This window comes from Oncorhynchus nerka, linkage group LG23 (genome assembly GCF_034236695.1).
Source record: "Oncorhynchus nerka isolate Pitt River linkage group LG23, Oner_Uvic_2.0, whole genome shotgun sequence".
Lineage (NCBI taxonomy): Eukaryota > Metazoa > Chordata > Actinopteri > Salmoniformes > Salmonidae > Oncorhynchus > Oncorhynchus nerka.
The window spans coordinates 22,745,319-22,759,694 of record NC_088418.1 but is presented as its reverse complement, the minus strand read 5'-3'; the positions used below and the strand labels follow the sequence as shown (position 1 = coordinate 22,759,694).

At 46.6% G+C, this 14,376-nt stretch overlaps 1 pseudogene; it reads left to right on the top strand.

Moving 5' to 3' along the window:
* Positions 1–8,783, top strand: part of LOC115106501 (PH and SEC7 domain-containing protein 1-like) — a 53,174-nt pseudogene extending 44,391 nt beyond the window's left edge.
* The last annotated feature ends 5,593 nt before the right edge of the window (positions 8,784–14,376 follow it).

The window sequence follows — 14,376 nt, the reverse complement described above, 5'->3', positions numbered from 1 at the left end:
GTCATTGTTTGACCATACAGGGAGAGTACCGGCCAGATAAACAGCTGTCAGATGAGGATCTGAAGAACGCCGTGTCCATCCACCACTCTCTGGCGATGAGGGCTGCTGACTACAGCAAGAGACCCAATGTGTTCTACCTCCGCACCGCCGACTGGAGAGTCTACCTCTTCCAGGCACCGTGAGTCCCATCCCTCGCTTCACTCTTCTTCTCTCATTCCTCTGTAAGATTGAGCCATCCCTCGCTTCACTCTTCTTCTCTCATTCCTCTGTAAGATTGAGCCATCCCTCGCTTCACTCTTCTTCTCTCATTCCTCTGTAAGATTGAGCCATCCCTCGCTTCACTCTTCTTCTCTCATTCCTCTGTAAGATTGAGCCATCCCTTGCTTTCACGAGTTCAGGTTACACACTATAAGTTGAATGTGAGATGGTTTATTATTTGGCTTGGAGCCATAACCTGCAACTGCTCCCTGCACAGAACACATCTGCCGTTGTTTAACATCTGCCCTCGGTTAACATCTGTCCTCGGTTAACATCTGCCCTCGGTTAACATCTGCCCTCGGTTAACATCTGCCCTCGGTTAACATCTACCCTCGGTTAACATCTGCCCTCGGTTAACATCTGCCCTCGGTTAACATTTGTCCTCGGTTAACATCTGCCCTCGGTTAACATCTGTCCTCGGTTAACATCTGCCCTCGGTTAACATCTGTCCTCGGTTAACATCTGTCCTCGGTTAACATCTGTCCTCGGTTAACATCTGCCCTCGGTTAACATCTGTCCTCGGTTAACATCTGCCCTCGGTTAACATCTGCCCTCGGTTAACATCTACCCTCGGTTAACATCTGCCCTCGGTTAACATCTGCCCTCGGTTAACATTTGTCCTCGGTTAACATTTGTCCTCGGTTAACATCTGCCCTCGGTTAACATCTGCCCTCGGTTAACATCTGCCCTCGGTTAACATTTGTCCTCGTTTAACATTTGCCCTCGGTTAACATCTGCCCTCGGTTAACATCTGCCCTCGGTTAACATCTGCCCTCTGTCAACATTTGTCCTCGGTTAACATCTGCCCTCTGTCAACATTTGTCCTCGGTTAACATCTGTCCTCGGTTAACATCTGCCCTCGGTTAACATCTGTCCTCGGTTAACATCTGTCCTCGGTTAACATTTGCCCTCGGTTAACATCTGTCCTCGGTTAACATTTGCCCTCGGTTAACATCTGCCCTCGGTTAACATCTGCCCTCGGTTAACATCTGCCCTGGCTAACATCTGCCCTCTGTTAACATCTGCCCTCGGTTAACATCTGCCCTCGGTTAACATCTGTCCTCGGTTAACATTTGCCCTCGGTTAACATCTGCCCTCTGTCAACATTTGTCCTCGGTTAACATCTGCCCTCGGTTAACATCTGCTCTCGGTTAACATCTGCCCTCTGTCAACATTTGTCCTCGGTTAACATTTGCCCTCGGTTAACGTCTGCCCTCGATTAACATTTGCCCTCGGGTAACATCTGCCCTCGGTTAACATTTGCCCTCTGTCAACATTTGTCCTCGGTTAACATTTGCCCTCGGTTAACATCTGCCCTCGGTTAACATCTGCCCTCTGTCAACATCTGTCCTCGGTTAACATTTGCCCTCGGTTAACATCTGCCCTCTGTCAACATTTGTCCTCGGTTAACATCTGCCCTCGGTTAACATCTGCTCTCGGTTAACATCTGCCCTCTGTCAACATTTGTCCTCGGTTAACATTTGCCCTCGGTTAACGTCTGCCCTCGATTAACATTTGCCCTCGGGTAACATCTGCCCTCGGTTAACATTTGCCCTCTGTCAACATTTGTCCTCGGTTAACGTCTGCCCTCGGTTAACATCTGCCCTCGGTTAACATCTGCCCTCTGTCAACATTTGTCCTCGGTTAACGTCTGCCCTCGGTTAACGTCTGCCCTCGGTTAACATTTGCCCTCGGTTAACATTTGCCCTCGGTTAACATTTGCCCTCGGTTAACATCTGCCCTCGGTTAACATCTGCCCTGGCTAACATCTGCCCTCTGTTAACATCTGCCCTCGGTTAACATCTGCCCTCGGTTAACATCTGTCCTCGGTTAACATTTGCCCTCGGTTAACATCTGCCCTCTGTCAACATTTGTCCTCGGTTAACATCTGCCATCGGTTAACATCTGCTCTCGGTTAACATCTGCCCTCTGTCAACATTTGTCCTCGGTTAACATTTGCCCTCGGTTAACGTCTGCCCTCGATTAACATTTGCCCTCGGGTAACATCTGCCCTCGGTTAACATTTGCCCTCTGTCAACATTTGTCCTCGGTTAACATTTGCCCTCGGTTAACATCTGCCCTCGGTTAACATCTGCCCTCTGTCAACATCTGTCCTCGGTTAACATTTGCCCTCGGTTAACATCTGCCCTCTGTCAACATTTGTCCTCGGTTAACATCTGCCCTCGGTTAACATCTGCTCTCGGTTAACATCTGCCCTCTGTCAACATTTGTCCTCGGTTAACATTTGCCCTCGGTTAACGTCTGCCCTCGATTAACATTTGCCCTCGGGTAACATCTGCCCTCGGTTAACATTTGCCCTCTGTCAACATTTGTCCTCGGTTAACGTCTGCCCTCGGTTAACATCTGCCCTCGGTTAACATCTGCCCTCTGTCAACATTTGTCCTCGGTTAACGTCTGCCCTCGGTTAACGTCTGCCCTCGGTTAACATTTGCCCTCGGTTAACATTTGCCCTCGGTTAACATTTGCCCTCGGTTAACGTCTGCCCTCGGTTAACGTCTGCTCTCGGTTAACATCTGGCCTCGGTTAACATCTGCCCTCTGTTAACATCTGCCCTGGTTAACATCTGCCCTCTGTTAACATCTGCCCTGGTTAACATCTGCCCTCTGTTAACATCTGCCCTCTGTTAACATCTGCCCTCTGTTAACATCTGCCCTCGGTTAACATCTGCCCTCTGTTAACATCTGCCCTCTGTTAACATCTGCCCTCTGTTAACATCTGCCCTCGGTTAACATCTGCCCTGGTTAACATCTGCCCTCGGTTAACGTCTGCCCTCTGTTAACATCTGCCCTCTGTTAACATCTGCCCTGGTTAACATCTGCCCTCTGTTAACATCTGCCCTCGGTTAACATCTGCCCTGGTTAACATCTGCCCTCTGTTAACATCTGCCCTGGTTAACATCTGCCCTCTGTTAACATCTGCCCTGGCTAACATCTGCCCTCTGTTAACATCTGCCCTCGGTTAACATCTGCCCTCTGTTAACATCTGCCCTCTGTTAACATCTGCCCTGGTTAACATCTGCCCTCTGTTAACATCTTCCCTGGTTAACATCTGCCCTCTGTTAACATCTGCCCTCTGTTAACATCTGCCCTCTGTTAACATCTGCCCTGGTTAACATCTGCCCTCTGTTAACATCTGCCCTGGCTAACATCTGCCCTCTGTTAACATCTGCCCTCTGTTAACATCTGCCCTGGTTAACATCTGCCCTCTGTTAACATCTGCCCTCTGTTAACATCTGCCCTCTGTTAACATCTGCCCTGGTTAACATCTGCCCTCTGTTAACATCTGCCCTCTGTTAACATCTGCCCTCGGTTAACATCTGCCCTGGTTAACATCTGCCCTCTGTTAACATCTTCCCTGGTTAACATCTGCCCTCTGTTAACATCTGCCCTCTGTTAACATCTTCCCTGGTTAACATCTGCCCTCGGTTAACATCTGCCCTGGTTAACATCTGCCCTCTGTTAACATCTGCCCTGGCTAATATCTGCCCTCTGTTAACATCTGCCCTCTGTTAACATCTGCCCTGGTTAACATCTGCCCTCTGTTAACATCTGCCCTCGGTTAACATCTGCCCTCTGTTAACATCTGCCCTGGTTAACATCTGCCCTCTGTTAACATCTGCCCTGGTTAAAATCTGCACTCTGTTAACATCTGCCCTCTGTTAACATCTGCCCTCTGTTAACATCTGCCTCGGTCAATAAACCTGATCTTGACTTTGCAAGGGCTCCCTCCTCCTCTTGTCTCCTTGTTTGCCCACTAGCTGTCTTGAGGCAGTCATGGCTGTTACTACCTCCTGCTAAGTGTGTGTGTGTGTGTGTGTCTGTGTCTGTGTCTGTCTGTCTGTCTGTCTGTCTGTCTGTCTGTCTGTCTGTCTGTCTGTCTGTCTGTGAGTGAGGAGGAGGGGGGTGTAAATCAAGAATGCAGAGGCACATGATGTGGCCACATGTTCCAGTCACCCAGGAGGACCAGCTCTGCTCCAGTTGCAGCCTGTCCCAGATACCTTCCTCTCTCTCTCCATCTCACTTTCCTTCCTTTCCCTCCCTCCCTCTCTCTCTCTTAACTTCCTTTCTCTCCCTCCCCCTCTCTCACTCTCTTTCTGTCACTCTCTGTCTCCCCCCCTCTCTCTCCTTTCCTGCCTCTCTCACCCTCTTTTTTTCACCCTCTCTCTCTTCCTCTGTTTCTCCCCCCTCTCTCTCTCGCTCCCTATCTCTCTCTCTTCCTCTCTCCCTCCCTCCCCCTCCCACCCTCTCGTCCTCTCTCTCATTTCTCAGCCAGTGTCCAGGTAGCTGTGACAAAACCGTCTGATTCAATCTGATTACTCTCCGGGGTCTCTAATGGCCCGTTAGTAGATAACATCTATTAATTGGCCCCTCAATGATTTATTTCTCAACAGCAAAGCAGCGTTTTTCAATACAGCAGCTGTGATGATAATCACTATGATGGCTTAGTTTAGCTCTGTGCAGTAGGGATTGATATGTGTGGGGTGTGGTGTGTAAGCTTGTGTGCGTGCGTGCGTGTGTTTGTACAACAAGATCTCATAAACTCTGTGTGTGTGTGTGTGTGTGTGTGTTTTGTCCTCCATAGAAACGCAGAGCAAATGCAGTCGTGGATCACGCGCATCAACACGGTATCAGCCATGTTCTCAGCACCACCCTTCCCTGCAGCCATTGGTTCACAGAAGAAATTTGCCCGACCGCTGCTGCCAGGCTCCACCTCCAAACTGTCACAGGTACCCGCCATCGTACCATGTCCTCATATCACCAATCACATTTACCATACCACATCACTACCATAATTGAAAACATCCCTGAAGGCACTCTTCAAAATGAATGAATAAATGCTATTATTTTAAATGTCCACAAGGATGATTAAAGGACAAAACTTGCAATGATCTCAGAAATAAAGTATAGGCCTACAGAGGTCAAACTAGTGATGATCATGTGCTGAGAGAGAATACATGGCCCTCTGGTGACCTGGGTGGTGAACTCTAACCCTAAGTATCGGTGCTTACAGGAGGAGCAGGTCCAGTCCCATGAGGCTCGGTTCCGGGCCATCTCCACTGAACTGGCTGAGCTGCGCTCGTATCCTCCAGACCGAAAGGTCAAAGGCCGTGAGCTGGAAGAGTACCGCCAGCGGGACGAGTACCTGGAGTTTGAGGTGAGCCCGAGGCGACAGTGTGTGAACTTTTCAAAGGCTACAGGAAAAGAAAAGAAAGAAATTGGAATCAAGTCAAGCGTTAAGCAATTATGCAGCACTGCATTTCTGCCTCGCTCACTTTCTCAGTCCTCTCTCTCACTCTCTCTCCCTTCCCCCCTCTTCCTCTCCCTCTCTCTCTCCCTCTCCCTCTGTCCCCCTCTGCCTCCCTCCCCTCCCTCTTCTGTAATGTAGAAAACGCGCTATGGTACCTACGCCATGCTACTGCGGGCCAAGATCCGCTGCGGCGAGGATGACTTGTCCGTATTCGAGGCCCAGATCCTGGAGGACAATGGCCTGCAGCGCGCCCACTCCAGCCCCACACTGCAGGACAGCAGCCAGGCCTCCCAGGGCAGCAGCACCAAGGAGCCAGTGGGCTGCAGCGGTATAGGAAAAGGCTCCAAGCGCACAGAGGGCCAGAGATACAGCTACCGCCAGGCCGTCAAGAAGTGAGTCAGGGCGGGGTGCTGGGTGGTGATGACGTGGCAGGCTTGTCTCCCTGCGCAGGTTATTTGAGATCCGGGTGAGGGGGGGGTTATAGGAGCTTGAAAAGGAGCGGGGTGAGAGTTTACTGTATACACCACGCCCCCCCTCCCATGGAGCCCCCATCCAGCACCCCCGATCTCCTCAGCCAGTAGGGGAGGTGCAGAGGTGCAGGTCCTATGACTGGCGCGGTCACTGGCCAATGCCAGCGGTGTGTTGGGACATGAGGGAGGGAGGAGCATTGGAGAGGTCATGGAGCTTGGACAGGAAGTATTTGAGAGAAGGCTTTCTGGATACACTAATAGACTGTACTATACCATACGGTAAGACAGAGTGTCCTCCTGTAAGCGGTAGCTCCGCCGTACAGGGACTCCCATCCAGCATCCTTTCCTTCTAATTCTTTGAGGTCACCTCTCTCACAAACAAACTCTACCAACCTTTTTTCTTGACGTTGTTTTTTTTCTGATTTGGGACCAAACATGTTTACATGTTTGACACCTTAAGTCTCCAATGACTGTTCTGTTGATTTCAACATGTGTTACAGTACTGTAATACTGCAGTAAGAGGAGCTAGACCCTAGACTCATTGCAGTTCCATTTTTTTCCACAACATCAGGGTGTGTCCACATTCCATGAGGGAGCCTAAACACTTGCAGTTCCTGAACTTTTCTTTGGGGCAAATATGGCAGCAACAAGGTGGCTCTAGTGGATCCGTAATGGCAGTGCACTATGCATCAGGATCAGCAATGGAGGTTCAGTTGCAACTCTTCCTCCTGGCCCGAATCAGGGCGAGGGCAGAGGAGAGACTGAGCTCTCATGACTTCAGACACTCCACTCTCTACACATTCTCACTCTTCTCCCCTCTCAGAGAGGGGGTAACTGTGGCTCCCATCTCTATCCTATCTCCCAAATGGGTTGTCAGTGTGGCGGATGTCATTTGAGACATGTCATTATAAACTGGGTGGTTCGAGCCCGGAATGCTGATTGGCCGACAGCTGTGGTATATCAGACCGTATACCACTAAGTATGACAAAACATTTATTTTTACTGCTCTAATTACGTTGGTAACCTGTTTATAATAGCAATAAGGCAGCTCGGGGGATGCGTCGTGCCTAAGAACAGCCCTTAGCCGAGGTATATTGGCCATATACCACACCCCCTTGTGCCTTATTGTTTAGTTGTACTGCGTCATCCTCTCAGCAAGAGAGACCCATGGTTTCTTTCCTTTCCCTTAAAGGGGCACTCTGTGATTGATATATACCCATTGACTCTTGAATAATATAACGTACAGTGGGGAGAACAAGTATTTGATACACTGCCGATTTTGCAGGTTTTCCTACTTACAAAGCATGTAGAGGTCTCTAATTTTTATCATAGGTACACTTCAACGATGAGAAACGGAATCCAGAAAATCACATTGTATGATTTTTAAGTAATTAATTTGCATTTTATTGCATGACATAAGTATTTGATCACCTACCAACCAGTAAGAATTCCGGCTCTCACAGACCTCACAGTTAGTTTTTCTTTAAGAAGCCCTCCTGTTCTCCACTCATTACCTGTATTAACTGCACCTGTTTGAACTCGTTACCTGTATAAAAGACACCTGTCCACACACTCAATCAAACAGACTCCAACCTCTCCACAATGGCCAAGATCAGTGGGCTGTGTAAGGACATCAGGGGTAAAATTGTAGACCTGCACAAGGCTGGGATGGGCTACAGGACAATAGGCAAGCAGCTTGGTGAGAAGGCAACAACTGTTGGCGCAATTATTAGAAAATGGAAGAAGTTCAAGATGACGGTCAATCACCCTCGGTCTGGGGCTCCATGCAAGATCTCATCTCGTGGGGCATCAATGATCAGGAGGAAGGTGAGGGATCAGCCCAGAACTACACGGCAGGACCTGGTCAATGACCTGAAAAGAGCTGGGACCACAGTCTCAAAGAAAACCCTTAGTAACACACTATGCTGTCATAGATAAAAATCCTGCAGCGCACGCCAGCTCCCCCTGCTCAAGCCAGCACATGTCCAGGCCCGTCTGAAGTTTGCCAATGACCATCTGGATGATCCAGAGGAGGAATGGGAGAAGGTCATGTGGTCTGATGAGACAAAAATAGAGTTTTTTGGTCTAAACTCCACTCGTCGTGTTTGGAGGAAGAAGGATGAGTACAACCCTAAGAACACCATCCCAACCGTGAAGCATGGAGGTGGAAACATCATTCTTTGGGGATTCTTTTCTGCAAAGGGGACATGACGACTGCACTGTATTGAGGGGAGGATGGATGGGGCCATGTATCGCGAGATCTTGGCCAACAGCCTCTTTCCCTCAGTAAGAGCATTGAAGATGGGTCGTGGCTGGGTCTTCCAGCATGACAACGACCCGAAACACACAGCCAGGGCAACTAAGGAGTGGTTCCGTAAGAAACATCTCAAGGTCCTAGAGTGGCCTAGCCAGTCTCCAGACCTGAACCCAATAGAAAATCTTTGGAGGGAGCTGAAAGTCCGTATTGCCCAGCGACAGCCCTGAAACCTGAAGGATCTGGAGAAGGTCTGTATGGAGGAGTGGGCCAAAATCCCTGCTGCAGTGTGTGCAAACCTGGTCAAGAACTACAGGACACGTATGATCTCTATAATTGCAAACAAAAGTTTCTGTACCAAATATTAAGTTCTGCTTTTCTTATGTATCAAATACTTATGTCATGCAATAAAAAGCTAATTAATTACTTAAAATTTTTACAATGGGATTTTCTGGATTTTTGTTTTAGATTCTGTCTTTCACAGTTGAAGTGTACCTATGATAAAAAATTACAGACCTCTACATGCTTTGTAAGTAGGAAAACCTGCAAAATCGGCAGTGTATCAAATACTTGTTCTCCCCACTGTATATATGCCTCATGAGCTTAGTTCAACTGTTGTACCCCATCAGAACCCCAAATATAAATTTGTTTTACTCCTTTGTTTGTAAACAGTGTAATTGTAAACAAAAACAGAATATCCACAAAACATGGTTAAAACTACGTTTCTGATATCATTGATGGTTAGTCCTTGTATCCATAGCGCTGTCCATGGATGTGAGAGGGGTTACATTTCTCCAGCCCCATCCCTCAGCTGTTTACCAAATCAGTGGCAGGGTGGATGCTTTGTATTGTTGAATTGCAGAGTGCCCATTTAATAACAGTTGATACTACTCCTACCTAGCCAGTTGCTTTAGCTTTGTCTTGTGGTGGGCTTCTGTTCTTCTTTCTTACTTCTCTGGGCTGCACTTTGTTTTTTTCTCAGCATGTATGCATTGAGCTCAGCTTTTTCTTTTATGCCTTTTTCTTCTTCCTGGAAAAAAAGAGAGCAGTTACTCCCTGACCTGTCCTCCATGTTACTTCCTGACCTGTCCTCCCTGTTACTCCCTGACCTGCCCTCCATGTTACTCCCTGACCTGTCCTCCAGGTTACTCGTTGACCTGTCCTCCCTGACCTGTCCTCCATGTTACTCCCTGACCTGTCTTCCAGGTTACTCCCTGACCTGTCCTCCATGTTACTCCCTGACCTGTCCTCCATATTATCCCCTGACCTGTCCTCCATGTTACTCCCTGACCTGCCCTCCATGTTACTCCCTGATCTGTCCTCCATGTTACTCCCTAACCTGTCCTCTCTGTTACTCCCTGACATGTCCCCCCTGACCTGTCCTCCCTGTTATTCCCTGACCTGTCCCCCTGTTACCCCCTGACCTGTCCTCCATGTTACTCCCTGACCTGTCCTCCATGTTACTCCCTGACCTGTCCTCCATATTATCCCCTGACCTGTCCTCCATGTTACTCCCTGACCTGCCCTCCATGTTACTCCCTGATCTGTCCTCCATGTTACTCCCTAACATGTCCCCCCTGACCTGTCCTCCCTGTTACTCCCTGACCTGTCCCCCCTGTTACCCCCTGACCTGTCCTCCCTGTTACCCCCTGACATGTCCTCCCTGTTACTCCCTTAAATCTATGTGTATATGTATAGGGCACTTGTTTATAAGACCTATTTAACACTCACCAGGCAGACCCTGAATGTTCTTGTTTTTTTATATATATTTTTTACAGTATTTTACAATAGTCTGTCGGACATGCCCCTCTTCCTCTTGTGTACTGTTGTAAGCGTCATTGTACGATGAAATATCAAGAATATAAGAGGTATTTTATTCATATTCATAGTAAACTTATGGCAGACGTTTTATAATAACCTGCCAGCTACTATATTAAGCTTATATTGTATCATACATTATACAGTATATGTACTTTTACAATATATCCTGGTGAATATGCATAAAATAAACATACAGAGTTGATATTATACATTCCCTGTATTTAAATGTCCTGAAAGTGTTCTGTAATAATCATGTGTTTTTACGTAGTATTCTCCTGTATGTAAAGGGGCAACAAAGGCACCAGCACAATCTGAGTATTATCTAAAAGCCTATGTTTCTATCAAACAATGATGAGACTGAGAAAGGAGACCTAGCGAAGTGGGACAGTGCCACAATCAATTCCCATCATGATTTCAACTCTCTGGTCTGAATTATTTTTGAAGAGAGTGAGAGAGGCATTCTTCTTTAAATTGTTTGCATGATTTACTTTGAAGGTAGTTGTTACTCGTGTCAGAGAGTAATGTTTTGCTGTTGTTGCTACACAAAAAAACAGACATGGAATAATGTAACAGGTGAATGTGAAACGTGGAATGTGAGAGGATTGCCTTGCAGGGGAGCGGCAATGCAAGCTTATCCATACCATATCCTCAATCAATGTAAATAAAAATCATCGACATAGCCATTTCTTGACATACCTTCAGTTTCAAACATTCACTGGAGAATGTCATATAGTTGCGTAATATGTTTGAAGGATAGACATTTTCTACTCAGGCTTTCTAACGTCGCCTTGAACAGCTGTGTTGCCAGCATCCTACCAGCAGAGAGAGCTGTTTAGCAGGACATTCAGTTAACTTTCAGCCATAACATTGCTGCCCCCGCACTGCACAAGCTTTTTAGGGTGGCCCATTCGCAGTCTCTGGCTAGGGAGTACTGCGGAGCTATCTGTGATCGTTGACAGATAGTTCTGTGTGTGTGTGTGTGCGCCTGCGCGTGCGAATGCGTACATTTGAGGAGATGTGTTTTTGTTCTGTAGGTTCGTGAATGTCATTGAATGCAGTATTCTGCGACCTGGCTGTTCTGCTGTAGGTTCGTGAATGTCATTGAATGCAGTATTCTGCGACCTGGCTGTTCTGCTGTAGGTTCGTGAATGTCATTGAATGCAGTATTCTGCGACCTGGCTGTTCTGCTGTAGGTTCGTGAATGTCATTGAATGCAGTATGCTGCGACCTGGCTGACCTGCTGTTCTACTAAGGAGCCTATTTAAGGAATGTGGCTGAGGAGGATATTCTAGCCGGCAGATTCATGTAATGTTTTGAAGCAGGAATGGTTTATCCATCGCATGTAGTTAGTTACCTTGCTGGAAAAAAAATATCTGTACAATTTTAGTACAGACAATTGAATGTTAAGTCAAAGTTTCACTTGGTGTATTTTGCCTCGCGTCTTTTCCTATCTTACTTCAGCTATTTTTCCATTTGTCACCTTCCTTTTCCATGATCTCTTTCCACTCCAACCTCATACCGTCTCTATTTTTCCCCTTCACTCATCCCCCTCTCTCGCGTCACTTCCTTTCCCCCTTGTCAGTTTGCTCTGCCCTCTGTCTCAGTCATCATCTCACTGCTATCACTCTCCTACACCATCTTTTGGGAAGCTGCCTTCATCATTATCATCTGCTTGTGTATATTGTTACTATTACTGATGACATATACCTTGAATTGTATTGTAACTTGATGTTACTGCTGTGATATTACTGCTTGGTACTTGTATTTACTGATAGTGTTTGACACTTGTGGCATATGTGATCAGGTTCGTCTATCACAGAAGGACATGTCACCTCGGGACATTGGGTACAAGGTATGAGGGCCCTTTACATACAAATGGACGTTGTGTAGTTCAATCAACAGGTGAACCACACTGAAAATGTCATCTTCGACACACTATTTCTTCATATGTTGGGGTCTATGCAGTACGTGCCCTGTTCCCTCTGGCCCAGGCACTAACCATGAGGGAGAGAGGCACAGACAGTTTGATACGGTACGCTGTCTGTTGTACAGCAGTATGATAGTCAGGACTCCGCGTCAAGCTCAGCGAGCTCTCTATGCCCCACTCTGCCACCCCGCCCCCTCTGACGTTATCACAGAGCAGCTGCAGGGTCTCCATGGCACTGGTTTGCATGGAAACCGCTAGTCCCCTCCAAGTATGTCAAATGTGCCTATTTGATTGTGACATTTCCGGGAAATAAAATCTAAATGTTGGCTCCTTGATACTGAAATGAAAGCCTAGGTGTTACTGTATGTTTGACCCTTTCCCAGCCAGCACTTCTGAATGTGACATGTGTGTATATACTGTATATATACAGCATGAGATAATATTATAATGGTCTGCTTTCCTTTGTATTATGTTTAGAGTATTTAATGAAAGGTTAATATATAGAACAACATTTTTGTCCTGCAGTTCATTGTCATGATTTTTTTTAAATTATAAAGCTGAATGAAGGAAAAGTTGTTGTATTTCTGCTGTTTTCTGCTAATGTGTTGTAGACACCACACCAAGCCACCAATGCATTCAAAACTGTGATATAGTGTACTACAGTGGGGTTCTGACTGATTTCAGTTTTCTTAGACTGCTGCCAAGGAGAGACGTTTGAAATGTTTTTACTTGGATAGTTCTACTCATTTTAGCTGTACACGTGTCGACTGCCTGTTAAAACCTCACTTCTTTAAGGAAACATTGTTTGTATATGAGCTCTTCTGGGGAGGCATAGCGGGGAAAATAAAAGTGTTTCAAAAAGTGATTGTTTGTGCATTGTTGTATTTTGTCAAATATCATAGTAAAACTACATAAAATAAGATACCACCACAAATGGAGCCAGTACTGGAACTCCAGAGTACATAGAAATAAATACAAATGTTTCCCTCATTATGTTGAAATCACGACTTACACGATTTACATGGCCAAAGGTGGACACCCCTTCAAATTAGTGAATTCAATTATTTTCAGCCACAAGTGTTGCTGACAGGTGTATAAAATCAAGCACAATGCCATGATATCTCCATAGACAAACATTGGCAGTAAAATGGTCCGTACTGAAGAGCTCAGGGACTTTCAATGTGGCACCGTCATAGGGTGACACCATTCCAACAGGTCAGTTCGTCAAAATTTCTGCCCAGCTAGACCTGCCCTGGCCAACTGTAAATGCTGTTATTGTGAAGTGGAAACGTCTAAGCGCAACAACGGCTCAGCCGCGATGTGGTAAGCCACACAAAACGGGACTGCCGAGTGCTGAAGTACGTAGTGCTTAAAAATCGTCTGACCTCGGTTGCATCACTCACTACCGAGTTCCAAACTGCCTCTGGAAGCAACATCGGCACAAGAACTGTTTGTCGGGAGCTTCATGAAAAGGATTTCCATGGCTGAGCAGCCGCACACAAGTGTAAGATCACCATGCGCAATGCCAAGCGTGGAGTGGTGTAAAGCTCACCGCCATTGGACTCTAGAGCAGTGGAAACGCGTTCTCTGGAGTGATGAATCACGCTTCACCATCTGGCAGTCCGACAGACTAATCTGGGTTTGGGGGATGCCAGCGGAACGCTACCTGCCCCAATGCATAGTGCCAACTGTAAAGTTTGGTGAAGGAGGAATAATGGTCTGGGGCTGTTTTTCATGGTTCGGTCTAGGCCCCTTAGTTCCAGTGAAGGGAAATCTTAACGCTATAGCATACAAAAGTTGTTTTGTTAAGATCACAAGGTAAACTCAAGATAGGAGTGGACATAGTGATGATAGATGGACAGCAGTGTCCATAGTGCACCAAAGGCAGTAAGACTCTACAAAGATCTAAGACCTCCTATACCTACTGTATAGGCCAGGGTCTTCTTATCAAAGCTCCAGCAATAAAAGGCCAACAATGGCAAACTGAGGAATTCCAAACAAACTGCAGGTGTTACAGTAGAGGATGTGTCTAGTCAGTGAAATGATTTGTATGACCGGAGGAGCTGTCCTTCAGCACCACAACATTTTGCCCACCATTTGGGGCTGAAATAACCATTAGACTGTATTCTACATGAAATGTTTGAGTATTTAGAAACCTCAACATGTGATTCACTTCGCCTGTTTGGCTGTTAAAAATGTTCTGTACTACCTGTTAATTGTTATTTGTGACTGCGTTTTTTTCTTCTATTGAGAGGCTGACCTCTCTGTTAAAACTATTTACGAGATTCAAATAAACTTTTATTGGTAGTTTGATCATCTTTCATTGGTAGTCTGAAACCACAGACCTCGATGTTAACGTTTCTTGCACTGAACATTGC